This window comes from Camellia sinensis, chromosome 9 (genome assembly GCF_055761805.1).
Source record: "Camellia sinensis isolate YWXY chromosome 9, ASM5576180v1, whole genome shotgun sequence".
Lineage (NCBI taxonomy): Eukaryota > Viridiplantae > Streptophyta > Magnoliopsida > Ericales > Theaceae > Camellia > Camellia sinensis.
In genome coordinates this window covers 152,208,859-152,220,118 of record NC_138969.1, presented here as the reverse complement: position 1 = coordinate 152,220,118, position 11,260 = coordinate 152,208,859, and positions in this window count along the sequence as shown.

Here is an 11,260-nt window from a genome sequence, read left to right as displayed (position 1 = left end):
ATAAAAAAAATTAAGTCGATCTAATAATCATAACTTATTCAATTTATTGTGTTTTTCATTAAAAAAAAAAGGAATGTTATTTGTAAAAGCACAATTAGTTTTTTTTTTTTTTAAATACACAAAGTACCCAATAAAATAAATGATTCAAATTATTGAAATGAGACTTATGATAAGTCCTACCAACCCAAACAACATCCTTCAATTCAAATTATGAGCTGTACTCTAACTTTTCCTAATACTCCACTTTGATGATGGAACTGTACAAAGACAGTTGTTGCAAATTTCAGTAGGTTGTTTTACGGTTTATAATTTTATCATTATGTTTATTTTTGTTCTTTTACCATTTTCAACTTTTCAATTGAATAATAATAATAAGACTATGATTGTGATATTTATATGATAATATATTTTGTCTCTCTTCTAAGTTCTACTTGTCTTTACTTTAGCAGGAGAGGTATGTTTGGATTAGCTAATAAGGGGTGCCCCCTAATTTATGGAACTAAGATACCTTCAGAAATATAGGAAGACTATGGGGGGAGAGGGTTTCTTAGATGGAGATGTTTGCACACCTAAATCATTTCGATGTGAAAGGTTCAAAATAGTTACAAGTGTTATGGATCTGATAAGTACAAGTCTGAACTTCGAGTGCAAAGGAAGAGTTTACAGAAAATTATTGAAGACCAAAAAATATTCTTTTCACCATATGAAAAGAGCATCCCACAATCAGGGGTGTAATTTAGGTCCGGCCCGACCCATGTCGGGCCTTACGGGCTCTCGCCAAAAAGCGGGCTGGCCCACAAGTAAGAAAACTAAGCCCAGGCCCAAGCCCAGGCCTAGGGGTATTCGGGCTTTGAGCGGGCCAGTGGGCTGGACTTAGGCTCAGGCCTAAACGGGCCCGGCCCACCCCGGGCAACGGGGTGGGTTTTGGGCTGCCCACGGTCCACGGGCCATTTTTACACTCTTACCTACAATATACAATCGCAAACAAAAGTAAAATCAACAATTTATACATCTCTGTGAGTATGTGTAAAATTGAACTTTGGAGTCTACAATCAAACCATTTCTCGATATATATATATAGACACACATGCATATATACATATATTCAAATTTAAAACCACAAAATTAACTCACAACAATAACTATGCAAATTAGAAATTGTTAAGAACGGAGTAAGGTACCGTTGATTCAAGTCTTCACAATGATATCGAGATCGAAGAACTCTGTGTTCCATCACTCTATTAGCTCCAGAACCATTCACTGTCTGCCCTCTCTGATTCTTCTTCATCCAGTTCTTCCTACTCATCTGGCCCTTCTGCTCAAAAAAAGAAACAAACTATGTATTAGGCCACAAATATGAATTCTATATAATTATTAGTTCAAAAATTATCAAAGAAGCACATTACATACATTCAAAATAAAAAATAAAAAACCCAAAAACAATATAATTTGTTGAAAACCTGAACTCAAGCAAACACCAAATACTGCAGTATGAAAGGAAAATGCAGATTTTTCCAATAAGTTTTCGGTGAAAAGCCGTCTCAAAGCTTCATTTTCTTGACAAAGATGTCACAACTTAATTAAGAAAGGAAGAACAAAAACTCAATGGACGATCTTTTGATTCACCCAGGAAACAAACGTCAAGCAAAAAAATAAACCCTAGCGAAATCCCACAAACCCTACAAAACTCTAGCAGGGAAATATATTCGATTAAACACAAACCCACAAATTTATTGAACAAAAAATAGGAATCGAAAAAAGAAAAATCGAATCCCGTACCATCCTCATCTTCTTTATCGTTGTCGTCATCACGGTCATTGACGTCAACTCCGCCTCCGTCTCCTGTTTCTCTCTCATCCTCCTCAACTTCAACCTCATCTACATGAATTGGTCAAAAAAATAGTGAATGACGAAGAAACCTAAGAGAAAATTCCCATTTGAAGAGAAAGAAAAATAGGGGAAGAATTTGCATTACCCATCTTTTCCACCATACCCAAATCCCTCTCCTCTCGAATCTCCAGCTCCAACCACCTCCGTGACCTCCTACCATTCCTAGGCGAAGCATAACCCAATAAACCCATAGACCCATTTCGATTCTTGCATTGTCGGCGCAACCCATTTGGCTCAACAGGCTCTTCAGCCATGTCAAGTTTCTCCACCAAACAGGTCTTCGATCTTCGGAGAGGATTCTGAGGCCTAGAAAAGGGCGATAATGGAGTGGTGATCTTTGATGAACAAGGGACTAAATCAAGAGAGAGATGAGGCGTATCTTCAATTTTTCTATCAAAATAGGTGAGTCGAGTGAGGTGAGAGGCCGAAATGGGTGTCTCTTAGGGGTGAGCAGCGGATATACCGATCCGTCAAAACTGACCGAACCAAACCAATCCGCCGCATTTTGGACGGATGCGTGATGACGAGCGGATGGTTGCGGATTGATTTTCTCCAATCCGCCAATCTGGCGGACGGATGGCGGATTTGAGATTCCTTTGGCCGAACCGAACCGCTAAACCGCGAGCACCCCTAGTAATTTGTAAGACTTTGTGTTTTCAGTTTGTTCAAATATTCTGTTTGTGTTTTTAATTAAAAAATAATTTAAATATTCTGTTGAAAAAAAGTTTTTAACTAGAATATCTTTTTTGAATTGAAAAACTAAACGTATTATTTATCTATATTTTTTGGTTTTTAAGTCTATCTCTAAAGATAATAAATAAAAAATATGATATATGCTGGTTGGTTTTTGTTTTCAAAAACAAATATAGATGTAACAATACAGAGACATACAATCTCTACTACTACTTTGTTCATAGTTTTGGTGGTTTGAATTGTTTTTATATTTTAAGAACCACAGATTGTAATACTTTATGTGGATGAGGCATGCTGTGATTGTAGTATGTGGATGATGCATGTAGTGATTGTGATATTCTAAAGTTTCAAACTTTCTTACTTTGGATGAGGCATGCAATGATGGTAATATTTTTTTAAGTCATTGACTGTAATACTTTCTTCCTTCTTTTTTTTTTTGAGGAAGTGCACAAGTTGAATTATGTTGAAAATTTATAAAATTTGAAACCGCCAAACCGATTCGTATCTATCCGTCAAACCTCCAATCAGCTCAATCCACATCTGTAGGATTGACGGACGGATACTGATTGATTTTCTCCAATCCGCCAATCTGGCGGACGGATGGCAAATTGGAGATTCCATGGCCGTAACCGACCCGCGCCCACCCCTAGTGTCTCTCTCTCCCTCTTTCGCTCCCTCTCATTTTCTTCTATGTGCTTTTGAAGAACCCTAGCTTTCAGCCTTCTACGTTCCTCTTGATTAGAAGCCAAAGATGTATTTTGAAAAAAAAAATTCTAATATACTTGGCGATTGGCGCCAAAAATTTTATTTTTGCGCTTATTTTTTTTTTATCATACCATTCACGACATAAATTGTGCGTCGTAAAAAATACAATATTTTTAATGGCTAGCGTTTTGTGCGCTGTGAAAAATGAAATACTTTTAACGGCTGGCGTACGTGTGTCGTGTATAGTTGATGTATTAACAACATGTCATATGTATGTCATAGAAAGTTTTATTATTTACGACTAACATATATATGACAAGGGCCAACGGTATTGACATTCATATTATGTACCATTGTGTGTCTATTGTGTAGGCCGTGGTTGAAAAATTATTTACGACATGCAAAAAAGCAAGTTGTAAAAGTGAGAAACTATGGTTTGTATTTATTGTATGTCGTTGATGTGGTGTTGTAAAAAATCAATTTTGTTGTAGTAATAGGATTTAATGGGAATTAAGTCCAATTATTAAGACCTATTAATAATTTATGAGTTCTAATTTTTCACATAAATATGACAAAGGCCAATGGTATTGATCAACGTGATTTTTTATAGATATGTTCTACTCGATATGTTTTAAAATGTGAACGGTTTAGATTATCGAATTGAGCCCTAAAGTAAGCCCAATAAAATGTGCAACAGTTGTTGCAGCACACCATGCGCAACAGCAACCCCAAATTTTTTTTTTTTTACATTAATCATTTATTCCTAAAAAAATAAAGTTATGTTATGCTTCACCGCAATTTTCATCAATAAAGCTTTATTTTTGTTGATCAAAAAAAATCTTATGCTTCACCGCAATTTGAGAAGTTTGTTTTTACATTATTTATTTAATTTGAAATTTAAAAAAAAAAAAACCTAAAATGTTTAAAGAGCAAAAAATATTTTACCAAAATTATTCAATGATTCTCAATTTTTAACCCCCTCATAAAAAGGTTTTAAAAATGTGTTCCATTTGAAAAATAGACAGTTTTTTAAATTATTTTTTTGAATAGAATTTTGAATGAAATTGGTTAAACCTTCAATTCTTTTCTAGTAATTTGCAATCACAGATAAACAATTATTACATCAAATGAAGAAATCATTTTTTTTTTTCATATGAAATTGCATATCCTACATATCAAGGCTACGTTTGTTTGGCGGATTAGGTTAGATGAGATTGTTAATGAGAGGATTGTTTGTAAAGAGATTGTTAATGTGTGGATTGTTAGTGAGGGGATTAAGTAAAAATGTGTTTGTTTTGATGATAATGTGGGAGATAGTTAGTGATAGAATTGTTAAATTATTTTTATATAAAATAAATAAATAAATTATTTCTATATTAAAAAAAATAAAACAAATAGGTGCACTTGGTAAATTTATATATATATATATATATAATAGACTTAATCCCCTCACTATTTTTCTAATCCTACTTAGCAAGCCGGTTGGAGTATCAAGCTGCTCACCCAAACCATCACCAAACGTGCTATGGGTGGGACCCACAGCGTTGCTAGTCTAATCCGACCTCCTACACCGCGAAACAAACGTGACCCAAAATGTTATATCTAATACATAGGTAGAGAGAACGCTTTTCAAAAGGGGTCTGAGTTGCCTCCAGTCTTGATGTAGATTGGACTGGCTTAAAGGGTGTTGTTAGAGCATCCCATCAGTTTACTTAAATTTTACCCTAAAATATTATTAAAAAATTCATTCCATATTTTAAAAATCACTTTTTCATTTACTTTTCCCATCAAACTCCCTATTATTTCATTAAAATATTATTAAAATATTTTTTCCCTATTCTTTCACTTTTTTATCTTCTACTTGAATTTACTGGAGATGGTATTCACCCATCTATGAAAATGGAAAGGATGGACAAAGTAGAAAGAGAGAAGACATTCAAGATTTGAGAGAGAGAAAGAAGACATTTAAGAGAAGACCTTCCACTTCTGCAATTGTCATACATATACAAATATATATATGTGTGTGGGGGGGGGGGGACATATTTTTAGGTAGTCCACGTGGCCGAGGTTGTTAGCCGAGGTGCCACGTAGGCGGACCATAGTGCCGAGACATGGTGCGATAATACCAGAATTTGAGATATTTGGATAGAGAACTAGAGTCGTAGATGACATCAAACTACCTATTTGGATAGAGATGGGACTCTTGAGGAAGTTCATCTTAATTTGAATAGTGTGAAGTTGTGATAGATGTTATCCTTGTAAAGAATAGAGTCCCATGAAGTGAAACTTCTAGGGGAAGTTGAACACTGACCATTATAAAAGTGAGGCACCCCCGTGGGTCTAAGGTATGCTTTATTTGAGATGCTTTTATACTTTCATTGTTGAAGTTTAAGTACTTGTATTGATATCTGTGAGAGATAAGATTACTGACTTGATCGTCGAAGTGCTCTCAGGTAGACGAATCACTGCAGTATTGTCATATTCTTATTGGCAGGTGTTCGGGGTTAATCTATTCTACCGATGCCCTCTAGCTAAGTTCCCTGTTTGGTTGTGTGGTCGGAAATCAACACCCACAATTTGGCGCCGTCTTTGGGAACTTAGTCATAATAGATGGCCATCATCGTGCAAGATCAACATGTCGGCAATGACTAGTTTAGCGAAGATGAAGAATGTGTCGACATTAACGGAATGAAGACCCTTCCAGAAGGGATGCAAAGACAGGGGCATGAGCGCTCTCAAGGAGATGACTTTCAAGTATAGAAGGATCAACTTAAGTGAGCAGATCCTGGATTCCAGATTTTGGATCCCAGATCCCAGAAGACAAGATCTCAGCCTAGATGAGTAGGTTCGAAAAGACAAGAGCTCAGCCTAAGTGAGCAAATCCCGAATTCTAGATCCCAGATCCCAGATCCTAGAAGACAAGATCTCGGCCTAGATAATTAGGTCCGAGAAGACAAGAGCTCAGCCTAAGTGAGCAAATCTCGGATTCCAGATCCCGGATCCTAGATTCAGAAGACAAGATCTCGGCCTAGATGAGTAGGTCCGAAAAGACAAGAGCTCAGCCTAAGTAAGCAGATCCCGAATTCCAGATTTCGGAAGACAAGATCTTGACCTAGATGAGTAGGTCCAAAAAGACAAGAGCTTAGCCTAAGTGAGCAGATCCCAGATTCCAGATTCCGGAAGACAAGATGTCGGCCTAAATGAGTTGGTCCGAAAAGACAAGAGCTTAGCCTAAGTGAGCAGATCCCGAATTTCAGATCCCGAATCCCAGATCCTAGAAGACAAGATCTCGGCCTAGATGATTAGGTCCGAGAAGACAAGAGCTTAGCCTAAGTGAGTAGATCCTGGATCCCAGATTTAGAAGAGAAGATCTCGGCCTAGATGATTAGGTCCAAGAAGACAAGAGCTCAGGCTAAGTGAGAAGATCCCGGATTCTAGATCTCGAATCCCAAATTCAGAAGACAAGATCTTGGCCTAAATAATTAGGTTCGAGAAGAAAAGAGCTCAGCCTAAGTGAGCAGATCCCGGATCCCAGATCCCAGAAGACAAGATCTCCGCCAAGCTGAGTAGGTCCGAGAAGATAAAAACTTAGCCTAAATGAGCAGATCCCTGATCCAGAAGACAAAAAAGAAGCACACAAAATCAGACTGAAGTTGGCCAGGTTCTGTCTATCGGCAGAAGGCCATCTATACAGAAAGACTTTTACTGGACCTCTACTGCGATGTGTACTTCCTTCCCAGGTTGAAGACTTTTTACATGAGATCCATGTAGGGGGCAGATCCCTTGCCCATAGAGCTATATCATAGGGACTCTGGTGACCCTACATGAAAAAGGATGCCGAAGCCTATGTAAAAAAGTGTGAAAATGTTGTTGGAATCCATGATTATGCGATAAGACCAAAATGTCTTATGGCGATGTTCCCATGGTGAACATGACGAGTAACTTAGACTTATCATATGGTAGAATTGAATTATACTTGCATATGATAGAGTTGAACTAAGTTGGTGATATTTTTGAATGAAACATGACGAATAACTTAGACTTATTAAATGGCAGAGTTGAATTATAGTTGCATATAATAGAGTTGAACTAAGTTGGCAATGTTTCTGACTAAAACATGACGAATAACGTAGACTTATTTTATGGCAAAGTTGAATTATACGTGCATATAATAGAGTTGAACTAAGTTGGCAATATTTCTGAATGAAACATGACGAATAACTTAGACTTATTATATGGTAGAGTCGAATTATACTTGCATATAATAGAGTTTAACTAAGTTGGCGATGTTTCTGAATGAAACATGACGAATAACTTGGACTCATTATATGGCAGAGTTAAATTATACTTGCATATGATGGAGTTGAACTAAGTAGAATTAACCTGGACTTGCTATATCGGCAGAGTCAAACTCAGAATGGAACTAAGTTTATTAACAAAGAAACCAAGGTTGAAACACCTCGGGAAGCCTTTGTTTGAATCTGACTTCGGCAAAAGACCATAGTCACATGCTTAATGTGAACTTAAGTGAAACTTAGGTTCACATTAGGGGGCACGGAGCTGGAGTGATGAACAAACTTAAGAGTTTGACACTTGTTGAAATTTTCAGAAATGGGCTTAACACCTGTTGAAATTTCGAAAAAATTTACAAGTCGAAGTTAGCCGATGCAATGATGAATAAAGTATCTGAGGTACATGTTATCCGAGGTAACCAACCAGGTTGTCAAAACTTGGAAAGTGTGAAGTCTTAATAGAATATAGTACATGAAGGTAAAAAAGCAATAACACTTGTAAAAATATTTTTATTTTTAAAGTGTTAGCCGAGGTATGAAAATGGTTAGCCAAGGCAAACAGTCAAGGTTTATCCAAGGTATTGTATCCCGGAGTTATTATACAGTTAAGGTACACTTTGAAGAAATGCAAAAATATTCTAAGTTTGGAAGCATGAAAAGCATGAAAGAAAGCAACAAACATGCATAGAAGAAAAGAAGGCATACATTCAACACTTGGAAGAAAATATAAGACTTGCATTCAGAAAAGAAACTTGTTCAGATACAAAAAGGCAATTCAACTTGGCATAAAAGATTACTTGTTCATCTACAAAGACAAAAGGGGCACATCGGCCAAATATAAAGCTAACATTTTTCAAACAAAAGATTACAGCTATCTAAAAGTAAGAAGGAAAAGTACAAAAAGGAGGAAAAACCAAAGTTCATGCATTTTCCACAGTCTGCCCTGCCTTGGCAATTGGCGTTGCGTCAGCCTCGGCAGACATCTGGGTAGATTTTCAGCTTGGACCTCGGCATCGATCTTATGCAGTATATCATTTAGGCTCTTGTTGGCAGTCTCGACCTCAGCCTCAGAAGTGGTTTTTTGAACCTTATCCTTCTCATCTTGAGTCAAGTCAAGGACTTGCTCATTCAGAGTTGGGGACTTGGCCCCAGCAGCAGCTTTAGATTCTTTCTCGGCAACCTCAGCCTCAGCCTCTCCCTTGTCTCCGGCCTCCTTGTCGTCGGCCTCTTCTACTTTCTCCGCCACATCTTTAAATTAATTGGGAGAGGGAGGGAAAGGAACATTGAGCTGACCTATATCACGGAGGGGTGAGTCCTCGGGGACAGACATCTTTTTGAGGGCTGTCATCCTGTCAAGATAATAGCCTTTGTTGCAGGCCATGTTGACTTGTTTTTTCAGTTTTAGCAATGGTCTCGGCTTTGGCAGCAGTAACTTGGTCCACTTGCTTCATGTGCTTCTCTTTCGAGATATTGAGTTGTTGAAGGCATAAGCATGTTGGATTGACTATAAGGAGATGGAATGGATTGCACAGTTATGACATCAGAGATGTCAACAAGAAAGTCTTCTACGACAAGAGATCGGCGAGACATGTTGTCATTGGTTACGGCGATGGTCACTCACAAATAAGGCGATTGGAAAATTATCAAGGTCTAAGGCCAGAAGCTTAGGACCTGGTGTTTCTTGTTCCTGGTTCTAGCTGCAAGATTTTTGTTATGTCGGTGTTTTCACTACCATTGAGATGGTGGGTTGATGTGTGGAGCAACTGATGAATTGCTTGGCTGTTAGTCTGGTTTAGCTAGTAAAGTTTGAACCTTAGGGACAAAGTGAGTCTTCATTGTAATGAATGCTTCAAGAGCAACAATGATGGTTTACAGAGGCTAAGAGAAAGAGAGTATAGGGACACAAATAGAGACGAAATATGAAGATGAAATGGTTTTGCTAGAATTAGAAAAATATGACAAAAAGTTATGATTTTGAGTCCTGACATGCCCGTGCTGACGTCAGACGGCAGAGGGCAAAACTGATGTGACATTATGGGGACATGATTGGTATGCTCCAATCTCATGATGATCTTGGTTAACATGATGACCTCAGTTGAAATATTGATTTCGGTAGAGATGATGATCTCGGTTAAGATGACGATCTCGGCTGAGATGGCGATATCGGTTGAGATGGTGATCTTGGTTAACATGATGATTTCAGTTGAGATGTTGAATTTGAATGGAGGCAGAACTTGTTTATTCTTGGTTTCTGATGAGTTGATATTAGGATCTTGATGTTCTTGAACTAGCAAGTCATGATCTCTGCTAGCAGTGCGATCTCTGTCGAGATGTTGGACCTAGATGAAATGGAACATGATGGTCCATGGTTCTTGGTTCTTGGTTCTTGGTTCTTGATTCTTGATTCTTGACGAGTAGACATTTGAGTCCTTGTTTCTTGGTGCCAAGGAGTCACGATCTCGGTCGGAGAAGTACATGTATAGGTTCCATTACCTCAGTTTGCCGAGGTAATAGAACCTAGGAGGCAGTTGTAGGGACATATTTTTAGGTAGTCCACGTGGCCGAGATTGTTAGTCGAGGTGCCACGTGGGCGGACCATGGTGCCGAGACATAGTGCGATAATACCGGAATTTGAGATATTTGGATAGAGAACTAGAGTCGTAGATGACATCAAACTACCTATTTGGATAGAGATGAGACTTTTGAGGAAATTCATCTTAATCTAAATAGTGTGAAGTTGTGATAGATGTTATCCTTATAAAGAATAGAGTCTCATGAAGTGAAACTTCTAGGGGAAGTTGGACACTGACCATTATAAAAGTAAGGCAACCCCGTGGGTCTAAGGTATGCTTTATTTGAGATGCTTTTATGCTTTCATTGTTGAAGTTTAAGTACTTGTACTGATATCTGTGAGAGATAAGATTACTGACTTGATCGTCGGAGTGCTCCCGGGTGGACGAGCCGCCGCGGTATTCTCATATTCTTGTTGGCAGGTGTTTGGGGTTAATTTGTTCTGCCGGTGCTCTCCAGCTGAGTTTCCCGTTTGGTTGTGTGGTCGGAAATCAACACCCACAATATGTATATATATATATATATAGAGAGAGAGAGTGAGAGAGAAGACATTCAAGGATTGAGAATGGATAGAGGAGACAAAGCAGAGCAGATGCGGTCGACCAGCCGGATGTCCAGGTGGTCAACCGGTCGGACATCTAGATGGACGGCCGGTGAAGCATGTTTTGCGTAGATCACTCATCTGGGACGTTCGGGTGGATGACCGCTGTCAGGTATAAGGGAGCTACAGTGACTCACTACAAATAGAGAGTCACTGTAACAAATATTAGTTTAGGGTGGCTTATAAGGGAGCTGATGGGATGGTATAAAGGGAGATCCAACCCCTAAAATAGGTAAGGGAATGATTTAGGGGCTCTGCTGCGGATGCTCTTAAGGTCTTTGGACTGGTGAGTTTTATTTTGATAATTTAAATTGTTTATGTCATAGAGATTTTTGGATATATTATATATGTATATATATAAAATTAAGTTAGTTTCATAATTGTAGCATATTCAATTTATCGCGTTTGTTACTAAGAAAATAAGTGGCCAATTTTAAAAAATACACTTATCGTCTATTTTTTTGGAGGTAAATGTGATAAATTAAATAGACTATAATTATTGGATCAA